The following is a 21807-nucleotide window of genomic DNA, read 5'->3' as shown; positions in this document are numbered from 1 at the left end:
GTTTAGTTTGGGATTATGACTGGCATGGACTAGTTGGACCGAAGGGTCTGTTTCCATCCTGTATCACTCCATGACTCTATGAATATTTATCATTTTTTTCTCAATATTATACATGCTGTCGTGATTTTCCAGTGAACTGATGATGTTTAGATAGTGTTCGAGACTCTGCGAATATTTCCTTTAATGTTCTCCAAGTTACACAACTGAAAAAGGAGATTTTCTCCAGCATTGTTGCTGAGTAGATTTACTTCAGTGGAGGCAGTGGTTGTGGTTTACAGTAGGCTTCCCAGCAAATGGTCATTCCTGATGAAGGGCTCCTGCCCGGAACATCGATTTTCCTGCTCCTCGGATGCTGCCTGACCTGCTGTGCTTTTCCAGCACCACTCTTATCTTGACGGTAATCTCCAGCATCTGCAGTCCTCTCTTTCGCCCTTTTTCCCAGAAAGTGGTCAACCGTGTGACAAAATATCTTTCATCTACTGTAGGAACGCCAGATGCTTCCGGTAAATGAAACTGGCAACTCTTCTGCAGTCTGCTTAATTGCTGCCAATTATTGTATCTGGCAGATTAAATGGAAAATTAATCAACGAGAATAAAATCCTACCAAACCAACTATATTTTCTCATTTATCCGGCATGGAACACAGTTCACTTGGCATTTCTTCTTTAAAAAGGAAATTCATCGAATACAGCATTCACTGTGTGACTATCGGCAAACAGGAAACCGATTGCATGGCAGGAACTTCTTTACTTCCACCCAAAGGACATTTCAGTTGGTTCACCCTGTTTCTTGTGTATCTTTAAATCTCTTGAATGTAAAGTTAATGGATCCAAACACCCACACTGCACTAACATTTCTTATCGTCTCAAAGTAAATTAATAAACTTGAATTGGCTCGAACTCGCGAAAATTGCTGCACCACTCTCTGACTCATGCATCTCATTAAAACTGAGTGGGCACTTTATGGTAGGGTAATGGCTAATCTTTTTGCTGATTTATGTTGGTTAACAGTCCCTGTCAGAGCTACCAGTGAGCAGAGAAATGTACTGTTTATGACGTACATCCGTGGCAATTATTACTGTAATACTCTGTAACTTACCAGACACTCCTGATGTACCCAGACAGTTACGTGCAATGGTTTAGATGTTGAAGTTTTTTTTATTAACTTATGGGCCGGCCTGTTCTAATTCATTAGATTCTCTTTCAAAAGTTTACCTGAGAGTAACGTCTCACTGTCAACTCACTTTTTTAAAAATTCTCAGGCACACAGCTTTCCTTTACTTTGTATTTTAGGGTCGGAGCAATTTGAAAAAAAGACGCAAGGAGAGACATACTGCAATGTAAGGAGGTTCTTCTAATCTCCAGGTTCAAACTGTTTAGTGACATATGCCCACATTCTGAACATAATCACTTTCGACATGCTCCATATTAGGCTGCCTGAATGGAATTTAGAAATGATATGCTACTTTGTAATGTGAGAGAGACTTGGAGTGTCATCAAAAATAAAGGCATTCATTTTATTGGCTGATAATATCATTGAACTTCTTTTTAGCTTTACCTGCTTGTGGTTGAATGTAGAAATAAAGGGAGCTAACTTCCAATTGCATTTGTTTTGTTATTTTAAGCAAAATATTGGAAACGATTACCTGAAACCGATCTCAAGCTGTTCAATTTTACTTGCACCATTAAAAAACACTTCCAAATAAGCTATTCAGCAAAACAATATCCCAAGATGTTCTGGATGTAAACTCTCTAAAACTCTCAAAACTCTCTAATCCCAAGATGTGTACATGTCCATGTTTAAGAATAATCTCATGTAAATATCTGAGCCCATCTGTTCGGGCTGTGCAAGGTGATAACCAGGATCTAGTCTCAGCCTCCAGCAGGAAACCAACAGACGGAACCTGTAAGCCCGCCCCTTTCAGAGGGCCATATAATCCTGGGCACTGGATAGTAATTCAACACTTCTGGATCGGGTTTGTTTCGAAAGATCTTGACAAAACCGTTTCCATAAGTTATCAGAATGATTGTATCGGCAATTTTTCTCAGTTTGTTACTGACTTTCTTATCATGTGCGCATTTTTGTTCAAGTCTCTTTTTTTCTGTCTCAATGTTAGTTTACCCCAGGAATGTAAAAGACTTAACCATCATTTCATCAACATTAATGTTCATGTTATATTTGTTTTCTTTTTAAATGTGTCCAGTCGGAGGTTATTTTGACTCAGCCAGAGGCAAAGACTGGCCGTGCCAGCGACACCCTGAAACTGACCGGCAAAATCAGTGGGTTCGATCTTGGCAGCTCCTGGATGTATTGGGTCCGACAAGTTCCCGGACAGGGTCTGGAGTGGCTGGTTAGCAACTATACTGCATCTAGCAATTACTATGCCTCGGCGATGAGGGATCGGTTTACTGCGTCCAAAGACACTTCAAACAACATCTTCGCGTTGGACATGAGTAACCTGAAGATCGAAGACACCGCCAGCTATTAATGTGCAAGAGACCACAGCGAGAGGAGCCAGGGCTGGGCTCATTCAAAACCAGCTCAAGGGGACATTTTGTCAAATCCACCATAAACTAACTGTCAGTACGAGTTTTACATGCAATAATACCAACTACGATCTGAAGCAGACCTCAGGCTGCCTCTTACAAAACTATCAAAGTTTAAACTAGCAAACTAGGTGATACAATGGGACAATGTTTTGGGCATGTTATATGTACTGCTAACACTTCCATCAACTAAATGCTTTAACATAATGTTAGTTGTAATATATCTGACAGCTCGGGAAATCACAGCTAATTGTGTTATGTAACTATGGCATTAATTCGAAGCCCGATCAGTACTAAATGTCTATTTCACACGAAAGTTGAGACCGAGAGTATAGAACAGAGAATGAGTGTACGACTCTAGATCACTGTGATACTACAGTGGGTCACAGTGATGTGCACAATGACATCCTCATATAAAAACCACTGACAAGGGTTTATCTCAAGTTGGTGATTACTACCATGGCAGGAGCGAGAAAAATGTAAAACACAATTTAAATGCAATCCAGTAGTGCTAGTCTGTACAAATGAATATTTTTCTACTTTTTTCGTGTTGGTTGCCACGTTAAATGCAGACCAAACCTGTGAAAGTATTCCAAGCTTTAAAAATAGAATGAATAGTAATGCTGAAATATTGCACTGAATCATTTTTAAAGGACTCTGAATCACTGTTTTCCATGAAGCGTTTAAATTAATTATCTGCATTTTACAATTTGCAGTTTACAGTCTGCCATAGTATTTGACACAATGTGTCTCACAATGACATAGCTTTTTTTCTCTCTTGCTTAGTGGGGCCAAAGACCATGGTGACGGTGATTTCAGGTAAGAACCTTAAACTTTTTCAGTAAATGTTTCTATTAACGTTCTATTTATGTGAATAATTTCTGAATTACTTGAAACTCAGATTCTGTGCTGAGTTTGGTTTGGTTCCGGCTGATTTTTGTTCAAGCTGTTTATAGACTTCAATTAAGGCTCAGCAAACAGCTAAAGTGGTGATGATGGAGTCCATTGTTCAGTGTATTTCTTTTTTTGATCAGATGGGCATTCTGTGTGTCTGGGTTACTTGAAACACCTAAAGTCTCTTAGCCAGTAAAGCATAAATAATGTTTAATGTCAATGACATCCTGACTGTGAGTTTTATTATCGACAACAAGTGCTAAGTATTTAAAGATGTTCAAAATGTTACCAAACGTGATTAAAATATGCTAAAATATCTTCAATACATTCCCGTATACATAACGTTCTTATCATGATTGTATTTTGTCGTTTATTTTGTTAATTTTGTCGATGACAAGCACGTTAGAAACTGTCATAACATTTTCTTGCAGTGCTATATTTCATTCTGATATGTTAGATTCTGATTTTGTTTTAGTTGATTCTGTTGAAATGAGCAGTTTGGCTTTTGAATTCGTTTTATTTGATTCAGCTGAACTGAGTTGTTTGGCTTTTGAATTTGTTATATTTGATTCTTTTGAATTGAATTGTTTGGATTCATCTTTCATTTAAACCTGTTGTTTTGAGTTGATTGGAATCTGATTTTATTTTCCTTGATTCTGTTTAATTGAATTGATTGGATTCTTATTCAGTTTGTAGAATTGATCTGCGTTTTCATGCTTTCAGTAATTGGTGGTTTCTTTCTGGTGAGGAGATTGTCTGTCTGGATTACTTTTAATCACGAATATTTGTGAAGTTCTTTGTTTTTCCTGAATCGTTTCTGCATTTGTTAAACTCGTATGGCAATATTTTTTTCTCTGGTTGATTGAAAACATTTTATCTGTTTGCAACTGTCTGAAAACCAACGTAAGGCAGAAACACGGAAGTGTGAGAAATAAAAAAAGAAACGACATTTAAGTACATTGACTTTTTTTTTAAAACAATCTCAGTTCTAATTGTAAACTAAGTGAAGTTTGTTTTGAGTAACCTCATTCAAACTAAAAATTGGGACTAAAATCTTAAGCTGCAGAATTGATCAGATTACGTAACTGAAACTAAACTTGGTATAACATATAATTATAATGTGGTAATGTTTGTCCATTGAACTAATTTTGTTTTGACCTTAAAGTGATTACTCAATATATGCCTTCAACTGCTCTACTGTGCACTGCACCAGATTGACATGATCAGGAAGGGTGTACAGGTTGGAAATAAATTGAACCATTGTAAGAATCGTTAATACTTTAAGTCATAGAGTCATAGAGATGTACAGCACAAAAACACACCCTTCGGTCCAACTCATCCATGCCGACCAAATATCCCAACCCAATCTAGTCCCATCTGCCAGCACCCGGCCCATATCCCTCCAAACCCTTCCTATTCATATAGCCATCCAGATACCTTTTAAATGTTGCAAAAGTACTAGCCTCCACAACTTCATCTGGCAGCTCATTCCGTACACATACCACACTCTGCGTGAAAATGTTGCCCCTTAGGTCACTTTTATATCTTTCCCCTCTCATCCTAAACCTAGGCCTTCTAGTTCTGGACTCTCCCACCCCAGGGAAAAGACTTTGTCTATTTATCCTATTCATGCCGCTCATGATTTTATAAACCTCTGTAAAGTCACCCCTCAGCGTCTGACGCTCAAGGGAAAGCGGCCCTCTCCTTATGGCTCAAATCCTCCAACCCTGGCAATGTCCTTGTAAATATTTTCTGAACCCTTTCAAGTTTCACAACATCTTTCCAATAGGGTGGAGACTAGAATTGCATGCAATATTTGGCTTGATGAAATAGTGGTCTAACGAATGCCCTGTACAGCCGCAACATGACTTCCCAACTCCTGTACTCTGTTGTTAACAAACAAGGCTGCTGTTATGACTTCCTATTTCTATTCAATTTATTTATTAGTCTGCTTGATGGTGTGCAGTTTTGTTGGATTTCAATTTGGGAATTTTTTTGTGTGTGAGGTTACCTCATGTTCCTTGTTCTGCTGAAAATGTTTGCAGAGCCAGTTCTGCTGCAAACACATCATTGTTCCTCAGTTTTGTGATTTGGTGATCGTTGTTCTATTGAGGAGGGACTGTGCTGGGGTAACATTAAATTTGTTATATTTGGGAAATTGTTTCTGGTTTCTACATTGTTTTTGCACTGTTTACATGGTTGGTGATAGTGAACCGCTCTAGTTTCCTCATTCAATTCAATCAGCATGCGAGTTGAAATTTTATCAAGCCTAATATTAAGTGAAAGACAAATCCCAAAGGTTTTGGAAATGAAGGGAAAACAGACACTTTAGGACGTGATTTTTACATCGAAATAATAATTACCGATTAATCTAAACCACTCTTTACATTCCAAATTCAGAACTCAACTGTCTAGTTCAATCACAAGTTCTGTCTTTAAACAGTTTACAAGTCATAGGGAAATATAAATAGAATTTCATAAGTATAATGTTCTCATAGCTTTTGCTATTGAGTGAAAATGCCATGACTATAATATAATTAATCAAGAAACACTTTTCAGTTCCTCTGTACATCACAACCAAGTGTTCTGGCTGGAAAAGATAATTGGCAAATACTATTTGGAAATTCTGCTCAAAATATTTCCATGAAGAACAGATCAATTTCATTGTTTTGATCAGTTTCAAAAGTAACTTGAGTGAATAATTGTTTTGTCCCTGATTAAACTGAATTTGCAGGAAAAAATGAAAACACTAACTGTGTGATTTAATCTGCACAGTGCTTTAGGTGTGCCCAGTCATTGCGTTTTAAATAAATAGTAACATTTTACAACAAAATTTCAACTAAACAGTCATTCGTTAGGAAACAACTGCTGTAGTGAATTATGTGACCAAGGCCAAATTTCGAATTAATTAAAATAATCCACTTGTGAACACACAGGGCGGCATGGTGGCTCAGTGGTTAGTGTTGCTGACTCACAGTGCCAGGGACCCGGGTTCGATTGCAGCCTCGGATGTGTGGAGTTTGCATATTCTCCCAGTGTCTCTATGGGTTTCCTCCGGTTTCCTCCTACAATCCAAAGATGTGCAAGTTAGGTGAATTGGCTATGGTAAATTGCACATAGAATCCAGGGACCTGTAGGTTAGGTTGCTTTATTCAGGGGTAAATACAGGCTGGGGGAATGGGTTTGGGGGGTTACTGTTTTCAGGGTCGGTGTGGACTTGTTAGGCCAAATGGCCTGTTTCCATACTGTAGGAAATCTACTCTGAAACCATGGAAATACTTGCTGCAAACCCAGACAATATATTTTACATCTATGTTTCCAGACATATGCAGAGATCACAAATTTGCAGAAGACAGGAACTAAAGGGTAACAGAACACCTTGTTTACTCAAACACTGAAAATAGAGCAATATTTATATTAATTGGTATACTTGACCGAGTATTGTAATGTAGCAATCTAACGGAGACGGTTCACATTAGTTAAGTATGGTGATCATTTAGATTAGATTTCCGACAGTTTGAAAACAAGCCATTTGGCCCAACAAGTCCACACCGACCCTCCACAGAGTAGCCCACCCAGACCCATTTCTCCCAACTAATGCACTTAACCTACACATACCTGAATACCATGTGCTATTTAGCACAGCCAATTAACCTGACGGTCATGTCTTTGGACTGTGGGAGGAAACCAGAGCACCTGGAGAGCACCCACACAGACACATGGAGAATGTGCAAGCTCCACATAGACAGTCACCCAAAGTTGGAATCAAACCCGGGTCACTGGTTCTGTGAGACAGCTGTGCTAACCACTGAGCCATGGTACCGCACACATTCGTTTAGAAAGAATCTTAAAGTGTGCAACTCCATTCAGAAACGTTTTGAATTCATATCTTTTTTAACACTCTCGCTCATTACAAAGCAGTTAACAAGAAAATGAACTTGCCATTGCAAAACAAACATGACAGTAAATACTTGCCCTAATGTATTCAACACAAATGCGTTTCCACACTGGAATGCTATATTGGCTTTATGCAGTGCATGCAGCATCTCCAAAGTTCAAGAAATGTTTTAAGAATATGTGAAATAATTTAGAGAATAATTCTTTTCCTCCGAAGCTGTGCTTAAATTGGCGATATGCCTTACTTCAATAATTTCGTTAATTACAATGACTTATTAAGTTTATTAAATCGGTGGTTATCTATGTTCATTGTGAACACATTGTCGTTCACCTTAATGGTTAACCCCTGGTTAGTTCCTCTGAAGAATGTTAAATTACAGTGAATCTATTTGACATGAGGAATTGAGCAGATGCATCTGCTAGGTTTAAGACTGTTGTACAGTTTGTTTCAGTGCTACCTCCAACTAACTTGTCCAGCGGTCCTGACCATTTGGAAAACGTTTGGTTCAGATATCTGAATCTCACAGAGTTCATTTTCATCTCACGCTTCAAAGCCACTTTTATCTGCGATAAATGCAACATTTGGTTAGGTACTTCAGAATTGAGAGCACTGACTAAATTGTTCTAATCAGAATGAACACTTCAGTAACAAAAGGCAAATTGCAAGAGTTGTTGTCAACAAGGGATATTTGATTGAGCGAGGCAGATGGAAATATTCTGCATATTTTATTTGTGTCTCAGTTGTCCACAGTTGTTTAGTGGCATAATGTAGAATCAGAAATTATTTTGAATCTTATTTGAAAACCTATCGCCAGCTTTTAATGTCACTGGCAACTGTCATAACACACTTCAAAACATTTTAATCTATTTCAAACTAAGTCGACCATCTGGTGGAGCAACATTCACAGAAATAAGAGGAAGAGCGTTCTAGGTTGAAATCCAGTGACAGTGAATATATAGCAATGCAATTTCTAGTTTTATTCTTGTGTTACCATAGAGTTTGAACTATTCGGAGCTGTTGTCAAAGTATTCTTGGATAATTGTTGCAATGTTACTTTCAATTGGTAAGCATTCTGTAACAATCCCTGGTTGCTGGAAGGTGTTAATAATTAACATGATTCACTCATAGGTGGACTGTGTTCTCGGTGATAGTGTCGAGCTCATTGTGTTCAGATCAGTTGTGATGTTGCAGTAGTGTCGCTGACTCTGAGGCATATTAGGGAAGTACGTAATACTATCTCTTATTAGTTTAATTCGGGGCAAAAAAAACACATTGAGTTGTTTGGGTGTTGTTGGAATTCCACTCACAGAGGCCTGTTAAATCTATTTAATTGCTCTCCTGACTTGTGTCTCTTCGATATTAAACAGACTTTTGGCGGTTAGCAGCTTTTTCCAGGTCAATATTTGTTCACAAGCTTTTGGGCATCTCGAGCTGGGGTTAATGGAGTAAGTCCTCAAAGAAATCCCAGCTTTTGACTTGCTGTTCGAACAATATCATCTATAACTAATCCAAAGTAAAATTTTTGAAGCATGTATAATGAGATTAGGTGTAGGCTGTTTTACTTTGCATTAACTCAGTACTGCAGCTGAATTTGATTGTTCAGTACGCTGGGGTTTCCATTGGATCCAACACTTGCAGCAGATGGTGATAGCTTTTCCATTCGTCTTCAATTGATATCTCAGATCATTCAGTACTTCTGCTAAGAATTCTTTTCCAACAGGAGTCAATCAAACTTAATCGCTGTCTAACTCAGCAGGTGTCAGTTCTTGGGCCAAAAACATGAAAACAATTTGCTGAAGAGGGTGTCTCTGGACATGAAATGTGTTAACATTGCTTTCTCTCCACATGAGCTGTCAGACCTACTGAGTTTCTTCAGAAATTTCTGTCTTTATTTCAGTTTTCTAGCATTCAAAGTTTGTTGTTTCAGTTAAAAAAAGTTATTTTACATGAAATAAGTTGTTCGGACAGAAAATTCATTTGATCAAATTGAGAATGTTCAGAGATAGTTATTATCAGAGAATCATTGAATGTGAGCAATCTGATCTTGAAATGCCGTTTCACAAGGAACTGTATCATGAAGTAACAATACACTCCAGAGTGCAGTGGCTGCTGTAATTGGGGTGGGGGTTATTCTGATCACTCAAATAGAGAATGTCGATACTCCTATTCCAAATTATCGACAAAAAATTGGGTTTTTTTTAAAGAATGTGTGAAACAATTAATTTGTTGAAATATTTTAATAAAATGTGTTCAGCATCAGTGCTAGTCTAATGAATGACTCAATGATAGGAAGGTAGGAGTACGAGTAGGGCATTCAAATCCTCGAGCTGTTCCACCACTTACTTTGATCATGGTGCATCTGTGAGCTAACTCAATTGGCAAAACTCTTTAACACCTTGGGTTAACAAACAAAACCTAGCCTAGATTTACTGATTTGACTGCCCATAACAAAGGGAGACACCGTTTCTGAAAGATATTTCTATGAGCATTTAAAGTGACACAATGAGGCTGTAATTAATTGCTCATGAAAATAAGCTTTAAATCTCTGACAATTTCCAATTCAAACATCTGAATCATCATATTACATTAAATTAACATTATATTTCTTTATTCCAGGGAAGTATAATGTATGAGTGCCATGCTAAAAATGAGGAAAGCTTCATTCCCATTATATGATTAAGAAATAGTTCTGTTAGTCAATAAAAACACAGTCAAACCACACAGAAGGAAACCTTTCAGCATGTTAGTTGAGTGGACACACAAGTGCCTCAAATAATTTTCAATTTTTCCAGTGGTTATTTGCATCTCTAGACAGGCGTGGAAGTGTCAGACATTTATATCTCCTTGAGAAACCAGTTGTCACCAGCTTACTTGAATTGTTGAAGTTCATGTGGTATTAGTACATTCACAGCGCCTGTTAGAAAGTGAGTTCCATGACTGTGATTGAGGAAGAGTAAAGGCGCAGGGAAATAGTTGCAAGACAAGATGGAACATTATTTGGAGGAAAGCTTTCAGGTGAAGCACTTACATGAATGTGCGTCCTTATCCTCAAAGATCACAGTTTTGGACCATGCTGCTGAAGGCACATGTCCGCATACAAATTAGAAGCTGAAGAATGTCCCTTGGCTCCTCTAGAATGCTATTCCATTCATAGGATCATCATAAATCTTGCTTCTCAACAGTCTTTCCGATACCCGATAAAATTGATCCCGATTGTTTACTGTTCAACGAAAAAATGGTCAACCTTTGGAATTCTACACCACAGAACTTGATTGAGGTCGACACATTAAATGATTTCAAGGAGGAGATAGATTCCTTCAATCCTCAAGAAAATACTATGAGTATATGGGGGAAAAGGCGAGTAGGGTACAAAGTTGGTTGAAAGCCATGAAAATATTGAATGGGGCATGGTTGGTAAGTCTGCACATGACACCAAATCTGGTGTTATAAATGGCAGTGAAAGTTATCTAAACGTATAATGAGATATTGATCAGCTGGGCCAATGGGCTGAGGAGTGGTAGATGCAGTTCAAATTAATATGTCGTTTTGCTTTTTGAGAAGATAAATCAGGTCACAACTTACTCAGTTAATGGTAGGGCACTGGGTAGTGTTGTCAAACAGAGAGACCTGGAGGTCCAGACACATAGATTCTTGAAAGCGTTGTCTCAAGTAGCTAGCCTTTTGAAGGTGTTTGGCGCATGTACCTTCATTGGTCACAGCATTGAGTACAGGAGTTAGGGCTTCATGTTGCAACTGTGCCAGTCATTGAAATGAACCACCAAAGGAAGGGCTAAATGCAGAGACAGTTACAACATTTAGAAGCCATTTGGACAGATACAAGAACTGGATAGGTCTGGATGGAAATGGGCCAAAGGTAGGCAAATGGAATTAGTCTAATTTGGGAACTCTAGTCAGAATGGATGAGCTGGACCAAAGGGCCTGTTTCTGTGCTGTATGAATTTATGGTGGAGCAGGCTCGAAGTTTGAAGGTGCTGAGCTAGTTAGGGGATGGAATCGTAATGTGGGAGAGTTTGAGATGGTAGGCTGTGAGATGTCGGGTGCCTGCTGGCCAAGCTTGAGTGCTCCTCCTCTGGCAGGGTGGCATCAACGCAAATGGTAATGGTCACAAGGATAATTTGGTTGAATTGTGCTTGGTAGGTGAGGGGCAGTTTGAGCTGAAATGCAGGAGGTCTGTCTTCGCCAAACTTGTTAGTGGAGAGATCAACAGGTTGCCAAGCCAATTATTGGAGACCTGGGCATGGTGTCAAGCTGGTTAGTGGAGAGGTGGGCAGGGTGCCAGGCTGGTCAGTGTAAAGGTCAAAAGGGTGTCAAGCTGGCTAGTGGAGAGATGGGCATGATGCCAGACTGTTTAGTGCAGAGGTGGGCAGGGTATCAGGCTGATTGGTGTAGAGGTCAGCAGTGTGCCAGGCTGGTTAGTGGAGAAATTTTTAGGATGCCAGGCTAGTTAATGGAGAGGTGGGCAGGGTGTCAGGCTGATTAGTGTAGAGGTGGGCTGGGTGCCAGGCTGGCTTAGGGGTAGAAGGTCACTGTAAACCTGGCTGAGTGGCAATAATTTTGAATGTGTGGTGAATCATCAAAATCTACCGATTCCTCTGAGAGATTTCATTCATAAGGATAAAGATGAGTGGTGAGATAAAAGCATAAAGGATTTCATGTGTAATTTAGATCCAGGTACATCAATGGCAGGCTTTGATTGGTAATGAGCAAACACCGTTGGGAGCATTAATGATGCCTCTGATGGCAGGACAGCTAAGTAGCTGACTAAGAAAAAGATGCATCAAAGGGTATTCTATTCTGATTAGATCAGATAAGGTGGGAAGAAGTCTGGTTTGTGGTGGAACCATCAGCAATGACAAATGGACGGAGTGTGGGCTGGAAACATAGAGGCGACATTCAAATTAAACTTTTTACTTATGTTACTGAATAGAATGGATAGCATTCTGCTGCTTTGGAAAATGAAAGTGAATAAATCCCAAATTAAACATGGCATATTTTAATATTTAGTGAAATTGCAATATTGATTCTGGATTTTGATAATTGATTTATATTTGTTTCAAATAGTTTGCAGCAATAATACCATTGGAGCCATCAGTGCCTGTCCTCCTGCCACTAACAGAAGAAATCTCCGCACAGAGGTTACTCTCCCTCACCTGTTCAGTGAGAGGTTTCTCCTCACGAGAGGTCTTTGTCAAGTGGACAAACAATGACAAGCCTGTGAATCCCAGTGACTACAAGAACACCGAGGTGATGGCAGAGAGCCACAACACCTCCTTCTTCATGTATAGCCTGTTAACCATTACAGCGGAGGAGTGGGGCAGAGGTGCTTCTTACTCTTGTGTGGTGGGACATGAAGCGATCTCATTGACTGTTCTGTTGATGATCTTCAATAATTCCAGCGGTAAACCGAGTTTTGTGAACATTTCACATGCACTGATGGACACTGTTAATTCATGTCAATAAAAATCCCAAAGTTGCATTTAATAATTCAACAAAAGTAATAAAGATGTTTTCCTTCAATTGTGAGTTAAATACACAACCGCTGAATTAATTATTTCCCACTCTTACTTATATTGCACCTATGTTGTTGAAGTGGATTATTAACAGTTCTGGGACGGATCTCTTGTGATTGCAATGTCTCCTGCTCAGACAAACTCTGGGTCAGAGACAGAGAAAAGTTCACTCATTGCAGGATGCTGCCAATAACCTCATCCGTCCTAAATCCCACTGTGTCGAAATCTGACAATGTCCATTTTATATCAAGGGTAGTTCACGAGTTTTGAACTTTGTGTTCCTGATTTCCCGATTGGCCATTCTTACAAAATTCATGTCAGTTTCAAACTGCCACATTGCACCAATTGGAAATGTAAACTTAAGAGACTTTTAAAATTAGTTTTGATTGGAACATACCAATCGTAAACAGTGCAGAGCCTTTGTTTCTGGGGAACTGCCAATGATCATGCCCCAGCGCATTAGTTGACAGAATATATCTTCACTTTCATACCAAAGAGAAAGGTCAGATAAATTGTTGTTGAGCAGAGGGAAGAGGAGAGGGGAACGATGAACGTTCTGTACTTTTACTCCATGTGCAATGTTTTCACGGTAGACGTCCTCTGTAACGTAACCCAGTTGCTAACAGGAACAGTCAGCTCCTTGCTTACTACCTGAAGATTTAAAGTTTCCATGCAAAATAATACCTTTGAAGCATGTTCGATACACTTGGCCCTGTTAACATTCCTGAAGAAGGGCTCGTGCCCGAAACGTCGATTCTCCTGCTCCTTGGATGCTGCCTGACCTGCTGCGCTTTTCCAGCAACACATTTTCAGCTTTGATCTCCAGCATCTGCAGTCCTCACTTTCTCCTGTTAACGATTTGTTAACATTGATTCCCCATAATCCAAAACTGGTATTTGCGTCTTCCTGGTTTGTATTCCATAGTCTTGTTTCAGTTTTCTGGAGCATGTGGAATTAATTCTGGTATTCGAACACCTGATGTCGTTCTGTTTCACATACAGAACACTGATAAACATATTCAGAAATGTTATGATACATCTCTGGAGCAGTGAGGATTTGAACTCAGGCCTTTTGTCTCAGAGACAGAAATTCTATCACTGCAATAGAGGAGTCACTCATAAAACCCTTATGATGATGAGACATACTTCCTACAATCGTCGTCTGTTCAATCCATTAAAATTAGAACAATAATAAAAATTAGTCTGGTATAAGAGCAGAAACACACACAGATAGAGAGAGATGCTCACAAATACACACATAAAGACACATATACAGGCTGTCTCCTAAAGACATATTTATGCACACACACAAATGTGCATATAGATAAGCCATCACACATGCATACACGTACAGAGCCACGCATGCAAATTGTGCTTGAACACTCATTTAAGCTCTTACAAAAACTCACATACACCGAAAGAAAAGCACATGCACAAATGAACAGGGGTGCCCACACATAATCATGAAAAATACACAGACACACACGGTAACACCCAAATGGACACGAATACATATACATTCATACACTGCATTGCGTACAGTCTTACATGCATGAATACACAGATGCAACATCCCACATGTCGACTCACACAGGCACATAAGTGCACAAAGATAAACATTAATACCATTATTTTCCCATTTTCATAAACACAAACATATGATGACAGAGGCAGCTTAATTATTTACTTTTATCCACATGGATCACGACGTATACACAGTCACATACACTCAAATTGAGAATGTCACACGCAGACACACAATGCATCGATTAACAAATAGATTAGATTAGATTAGATTAGATTACAGTGTGGAAACAGGCCCTTCGGCCCAACAAGTCCACACCGACCCGCCGAAGCGAAACCCACCCCTACCCCTACATTTTGCCCCTTACCTAACACTACAGGCAATTTAGTATGGCCAATTCACCTGACCCTGCAGATCTTTGGACTGTGGGAGGAAACCGGAACACCCGGAGGAAACCCACGCAGACACGGGGAGAACGTGCAAACTCCACACAGTTAGTCGCCTGAGGCGGGAATTGAACCCGGGTCTCTGGCGCTGTGAGGCAGCAGTGCTAACCACTGTGCCACCGTGCCGCCCACTACATTTAGTGCCGCCCACTACAAATAGTGGAGCATTTATTAAACAAGGAAAATGGCACAAGTGTCAGCAAGCATCCATGCACAATAATATAAACCAGCTGATCAGGAGATGGTTTAAAATAGATTAGATTATTTACAGTGTGGAAACAGGCCCTTCGGCCCAACAAGTCCACACTAACCCGCTGAAGCGCACCCACCCAGACCCATTCCCCTACATTTACCCCTTCACCTAACACTACGGGCAATTTAGCATGGCCAATTCACCTAACCCTGCACATTTTTGTGGCTGCTGGAGGAAACCCATGCAGACACGGGGAGAACGTGCAAATTCCACACAGGCAGTCGCCTGAAGCGAGAATTGAACCCGGGTCTCTGGCACTGTGAGACAGCAGTGCTAATCACTCTGCCACCATGCCACCCACTGCCATCGTGCCGCCCATAGATTGCCACATAAGCAGACATTATAAACATAAACATCCATCGAAACATGATGTTACATGTTAACATTTATTAAGACAAGCATGAAAATAACCTAATGCAGGTAGGATCTGAAATAGACACATAAACACACATTTTAGATAGCACTAACGAGAAGTGAACACTCACAAAGATATTACAAGATAAACATAGGCATCAATGAAGTGGCATAATCGCATAATGATGCTTGCACATTGTGAAATGAACAAAATTTACGTACACAAACACGTAAGCACACCAGCAGCAAAGGAACGTGAATATGTTTATTCATGCACAGACTCCAAAATGGGCAAGTGTGAAGTCAGAGACACTCGTAACTATATACACAAACATTAAAGGAAAACCATACGCTCCAAGCAGTAGATCAAATAAATTAAAGGACACATGCACAAAAACTTATTCCTAAATATATAGATCCTACAAACAAAAACATGAAGTAATGTTTTCACTGTGGATCTAACTTCTATTCATGATTTGCCAAGCAATTGGTCACCAATAAATAAAGATGAGAATCATATTTGAACTTTTACCCAGTGATGGCCACAATTTTCAATTAAACTGTTGTCACAGCCTATATTTAAATTAAAATGATATAATTAAAATAATCGTTCCTAATAAGCATTCCTCAAATAATAATATCCTTCAGTAATAGATTAAAAGAAGAAAAAATTGAAATGTTCTGACATGGACAATGAAGAAAGAACATGTGCAGTTAGTTAGCAAGTTCTTGCTGAGAGTCGATAATGCATTAATGTATACAGATAGAGATGGAAATGTGTTGCTGGAGAAGCGCAGCAGGTCAGGCAGCATCTAGGGAACAGGAGAATCGACGTTTCGGGCATTAGCCCTTCTTCAGGAATGAGGAAAGTTTGTCCAGCAGGCTAAGATAAAAGATAGGGAGGAGGGACTTGGGGGAGGGGCGTCGGAAATGTGATAGGTGGAAAAAGGTCAAGGTGAGGGTGATAGGACAGATTGGGGTGGGGGCGGAGAGGTCGGGAAGAAGATTGCAGGTTAGGGAGGCGGTGCTGAATTTGATGGATTTGACTGAGACAGGCTGGGGGGAGGGGAAATGAGGAAACTGGTGAAATCCGAGTTCATCCCTTGTGGTTGGAGGGTTCCTAGCCGGAAGATGAGGCGTTCTTCCTCCAGCCGTCGTTTCGCTGTGGTCTGACGATGGAGGAGTCCAAAGACCTGCATATCCTTGGTGGAGTGGGAGGGGGAATTGAAATGTTGAGCTACAGGGTGGTTGGGTTGGTTGGTCCGGGTGTCCCAGAGGTGTTCTCTGAAACGCTCCGCAAGTAGGCGGCCTGTCTCCCCAATATAGAGGAGGCCACATTGGGTACAGAGGATGCAATAGATGATATGTGTGGAGGTACAGGTGAATCTGTGGCGGATATGGAAGTTTCCTTTGGGGCCTTGGAGGGAGGTGAGAGAGGAGGTGTGGGCGCAAGTCTTGCACCTCCTGCGGTTGCAGGGGAAGGTGCCGGGAGTGGAGGTTGGGTTGGTGGGGGGTGTGGATCTGACGAGGGAGTCACGGAGGGAGTGGTCTTTACGGAATGCTGATAGGGGAGGGGAGGGAAATATATCCTTGGTGGTGGGGTCCGTTTGGAGGTGGCGGAAATGACGGCAGATGATGCGCTGTACATGGAGGTTAGTGGGGTGGTAGGTGAGGACCAGTGGGGTTCTGTCCTGGTGGCGGTTGGAGGGGCGGGGTTCAAGGGCGGAGGATTGGGAAGTGGAAGAGATGCGGTGGAGGGCATTGTCGATCACGTCGGGGGGGAAATTGCGGTCCTTGAAGAAGGAGGCCATCTGGGATGTGCGTTTTTGGAACTGGTCCTCTGGGAGCAGATGCGGCAGAGTCGAAGGAATTGGGAGAATGGGATGGCGTTTTTGCAGGGGGCAGGATGGGAGGAGGTGTAGTCCAGGTAGCTGTGGGAGTCGGTCGGTTTGTAGTAGATGTCCGTGTTGATCCGGTCGCCTGAGATGGAAATAGAAATGTCGAGGAAGGGGAGGGAGGAATCTGAGACTGTCCAGGTGAATTTGAGGTCGGGGTGGAAGGTGTTGGTGAATCACATTTAAAAAATACCTGGCTGCTTTAAGAAGATGTAACGGTCTCTAATTACATTACTTGGATGCAGATAGATCTGACTGGATCAATAAACAATCTAAATGCGTTCTATCAGCCTTATATTCGTAGATTCAATAGATCACACTTGGATTGAAGACTATGAGGATGATAACGGCAACATCTGGACAACTGCTTCCACATTCATCACCTTGTTCTTCCTGAGTATTTTCTACAGCGCTGCCGTCACTCTGGTGAACGTTAGAATTTACATTTACATTACATTACACTACAGTGTGGAAACAGGCCCTTCGGCCCAACAAGTCCACACCGACCCACCGAAGCGCAACCCACCCATACCCCTACATTTACCCCTTACCTAACACTACTGGCAATTTAGCATGGCCAATTCACCTGACCTGCACATCTTTGGATTGTGGGAGGAAACCGGAGCACCCGGAGGAAACCCACGCAGACACGGGGAGAATGTGCAAACTCCACACAGTCAGTCGCCTGAGGCGGGAATTGAACCCTGGTCTCCGGCGCTGTGAGGCAGCAGTGCTAATAATCATATCTTTCACACGCCAAGCAGTCCAATATGTATTGTGAAATCTCTAAGTGTGCCATTGAATAAAAAGTAAAACATGAATGCCCCTGTTCATAATCATTTGCCTCATAACTTTCTGTCTCTTTTCCAGGTTAAATAATTGTGTCGTGTGCCCCCATAGACTTTCCTTATCTGCTTATCAAGGCCTCTGAATTCCCAATCTGCAACCTGTCCTGTTGATGCCTCTAACAGTGAGGTCACTTCAGTTTATCAGTGTGTAACTGAGACAATTATTGATGGATTTTCCTTTTTATTGTGATATCGTTGAGATGATTGTGGGTGGAAGAATTTGTAGCATCCCAGTTGTTTGAAACTCATTTTTTTTCCCCTTATTCAGAATGGTTGCCTACTCTTTATGATGAGCTTTGTTTTCTCTTTCTGGTGACTGTTACAAAGTACAGAAAATTCTCAGCTCAGAGCGCATGCGTTCTCCTCTCAATATGGCATCCAGTCATTATATTCACTTCTGTTAAATTTAACGTAAACATTTTGATTTAAAAAAATACTCTGAAATGGTTAATAAATCTTGAATGAATATGCACTAACCTTGAGTTTGCTTATTTTTTTCTTCAAGGGCAGTCTGTAATAATACATTTTCCCATGTGCCACTCCCTTCTCAACCAAATACCTTTCACCTGTTCTGTTTGGTTGTCATTTAGGTTAATGCTGCGCTACCATGCGACTCACTAATGTAAAGGCATCTGTCACACGGAATGCCGTATGGAAGACTCCAGAAGCAGAATGATTAGAGAGCATTTCCTCTTATGCACAAAGGGTCACGACCTCGGGTCACGTAATGATACAAATTTGGAGCTTTGCTCCACCAGAAACCTAAAAAAGGCAGGCAACGGAAATTGACAGTTTATTCTACACTGTCTAAAAGTACACCCAATGTCGGGACAGCTGGGTCAATAATGCATAAATCGTCACCGAAAACGCCGAGTCATATATTAAACATAGATAAATGAGATCAAATGAATCTCTTCAAGAGTACAAAAGGTGTAGGGACATTCTAAAGACATTCTAATGAGGAAGACAAAAAAGGAACATTGGATAGATTTGGTAGATAATGTCAAGGATAATCCAAAAAGATTCTACCAATACATTAAGAGCAAAGGAGTAGAGTCACAGAGATGTAAAATACGGAATTAGACCCATTGGTCTCACTCATCAATGCCGACCAGATATCCTAAACTAATCTATTCCCATTTGCTAGCACTCAGCCCATATCCCTCTAAATTCTTCCTATTCATATACCTATCCAGATGTTTTTTAAATGCTGTAATTGCACCAGCCTCCACCACTTCCTCTGGCAGTTCATTCCATACACACACCTCCCTCTCCAGGAAGAAGTTATCTCTTAGGTACTTTCAACTTTTTCCCCCTCTCACCCTAAACTTATAGTCTCTAGTTCTGGACTCTCCCACCACAGGGAAATGACCTTGTCTGTTTACTATATCCACACCACTCATGATTTTATAAACCTTTATAAAGTCACCCCTCAACCTCCGACGCTCCAGAGATATCAGACCCAGCCTATTCATCCTCTCCCTTTATTACTCTATGGCTGTGAATATGTATCACCTTAGAGGGACGGCTTCATAAATCACGGTGCATTTTATATAAATGCCATTTTCTTTTAATAGCAGTTGGTTTAAAATCGAGCATGGATGCCTTTTTAAATTGATACCAGTAGCATGGAAAGACTTGGGAAATAAACTGCAAGAGAAACATTCTGAGGGATTCTGAGGGATCTCAGAAAATTACATCAGTCACTGGCAATTTCACCACAGATTCCAAAGGCATAAAAATGCAAATAAAATTCTAAGCATTATCTCTAAAGGAAGAGTTTTGAAAGTAGGCTCCCTATAAAAATTTGGTTGACTATAATTAAGATTATTGCCTGCAGTTCCAGTTGGCATGTTATATTATGGATAGGGTAGCACAAGAGAGAGTGAAGAGAAGATTTATAAGAATGATACACAGGTTTCTGGCTGTGTATATCATGGTAGTATTGTCGTGCTGTTCACTTCTCTCTTGAAAAGAAGGCTGACGGTTCTAAAATTATGGAAGGTTTTGATAAGAGAAGGTACAGAGAAAACATTTCCTCTATTGGGGTAGAGCATAACTAGAGTCTGTCAATATAAGACAGTGCCCAAGAAATCCAAAAGGGAAATCAGAAGAAACCTCTTCACTGAAAGAATGATGACAACAGGGAATATGTGACCATATGGAATAGGTGGTCAATAGTTTAGATGTATTTCAAGGAAACTAGGCATGTGGAAGGGATGGGAATAGAGATTGACAACGGTCAGTTTAGATGATGGAAGAAGCGATACAGCTTGAGTAGAACATAAGCACTGGCATGGACTGATTGTGCCAAATGGTTTATTTCTGTTCTGGATATCCTCTGCAATCCTACGTAGAAAATCATCATTGTATGAAACAAACAGTGTATTAACAACATATAGAGGAATTGTAAAGTTTTTCATTAAAAAAGTCTCAAGTGTACAGCACTGAATGTAAATGATTTTAACAAATGTCCACTCCTCACTATTTGCTTGATAGCAGTGAAACAGTAGTATTCACAATAGTCTTACTAGGAGTAGGAATAACCCATTGTCCATGCGCCAATTGGGGGATCATAAGTGACTCATTAATGGCCTTAGTAGGAGCTGCCAACTTGGCCCTGGCAACATTGGGTACACCTTAGATCCCACGACCTCTTCTAATCATTTACTTTGATTTCCAGTTACAGTAAACGATCACTACCGTGTACAGGAGACTGTTCCAGCTTGCAGATGAGATATGCTGTTGTGAGCCATAAGATACTTCTTTCGGAGGGACATATTCAATATTCAAGAACATGAAGGGGTGCCAAACTTTCTAAATTGATTAAGGTTAACAAAAACATTCTTGACCTAACTGTCAAATTCCAAACTGTGACTAGGGATGAGTTCAATAAAAAATGGTAGAAGTACAGAAAACACCACTTCCATCCATCAGAAATGAATGGTCCACTATTTGGAATGGACCAGTGCATTTGAAAGTTAATGAGGAGCAGCAATGTCTTGTGTCGGGTGTGTGCACAGTTTGAAGGTGTTTACTGATTCAGTTTTGCTAAAGGTTTGACAGTTACATTCCAATTAGAAACAATTAAATCTGCCAAAGTGGGCATTAAATTGTCATATTTATGAGATGCTTTAACTGGGAAAAGGTCCATTGAATGCCAAATAGAAGAAGATTGTTGGCATGTATCATTGGTCCACTGCTTTTCATTATTTACATAAATGATTTGGACGTGGGCTTAAGAGGTGTAGTTAGTAAGTTTGCAGATGACACCAAAATTGGACGTGTAATGGACAGTGAAGATTACCTCAGATGGGATCTTGATCAAATGAGTCAATGGGCTGAGGGGTGGCAGAAAGAGTTTTTTAGATAAATGTGAGGTGCTGCATTTTGGAAAAGTAAATCTTAGCAGGACTTATACACTTAATGGTAAGGTCCTGTGGAGTGTTGCTGAACAAAGAGACCTTGGAGTGCAGGTTCATAGCTCCTTCAAAGTGGAGTCGCAGGTCGACAGGATAGTGAAGAAGGTGCTTGGTATGCTTTCCTTTATTGGTCACAGTATTGAGTACAGGAGTTGCGTTAGGACAAGACATTGGTTAGGCCATTTTTGGAATATTG

General features: G+C 40.4%; 1 long non-coding RNA gene across 1 annotated transcript; it reads left to right on the top strand.

Moving 5' to 3' along the window:
• The first annotated feature begins 1981 nt into the window (after nt 1-1981).
• On the top strand, nt 1982-18661 carry LOC122548754 (uncharacterized). The gene is made up of 3 exons (XR_015760688.1): nt 1982-3365; nt 12421-12757; nt 17646-18661. It is a non-coding gene; the product is annotated as an uncharacterized LOC122548754 (long non-coding RNA).
• Nucleotides 18662-21807: the final 3146 nt, after the last annotated feature.

Source organism: Chiloscyllium plagiosum, unplaced genomic scaffold, assembly GCF_037043375.1.
Source record: "Chiloscyllium plagiosum isolate Xiang-an unplaced genomic scaffold, Cpla_swu_hap1 HiC_scaffold_1, whole genome shotgun sequence".
Lineage (NCBI taxonomy): Eukaryota > Metazoa > Chordata > Chondrichthyes > Orectolobiformes > Hemiscylliidae > Chiloscyllium > Chiloscyllium plagiosum.
Note: the sequence above shows the minus strand (reverse complement) of the source record. Positions and strands in the feature narration are given on the sequence as shown.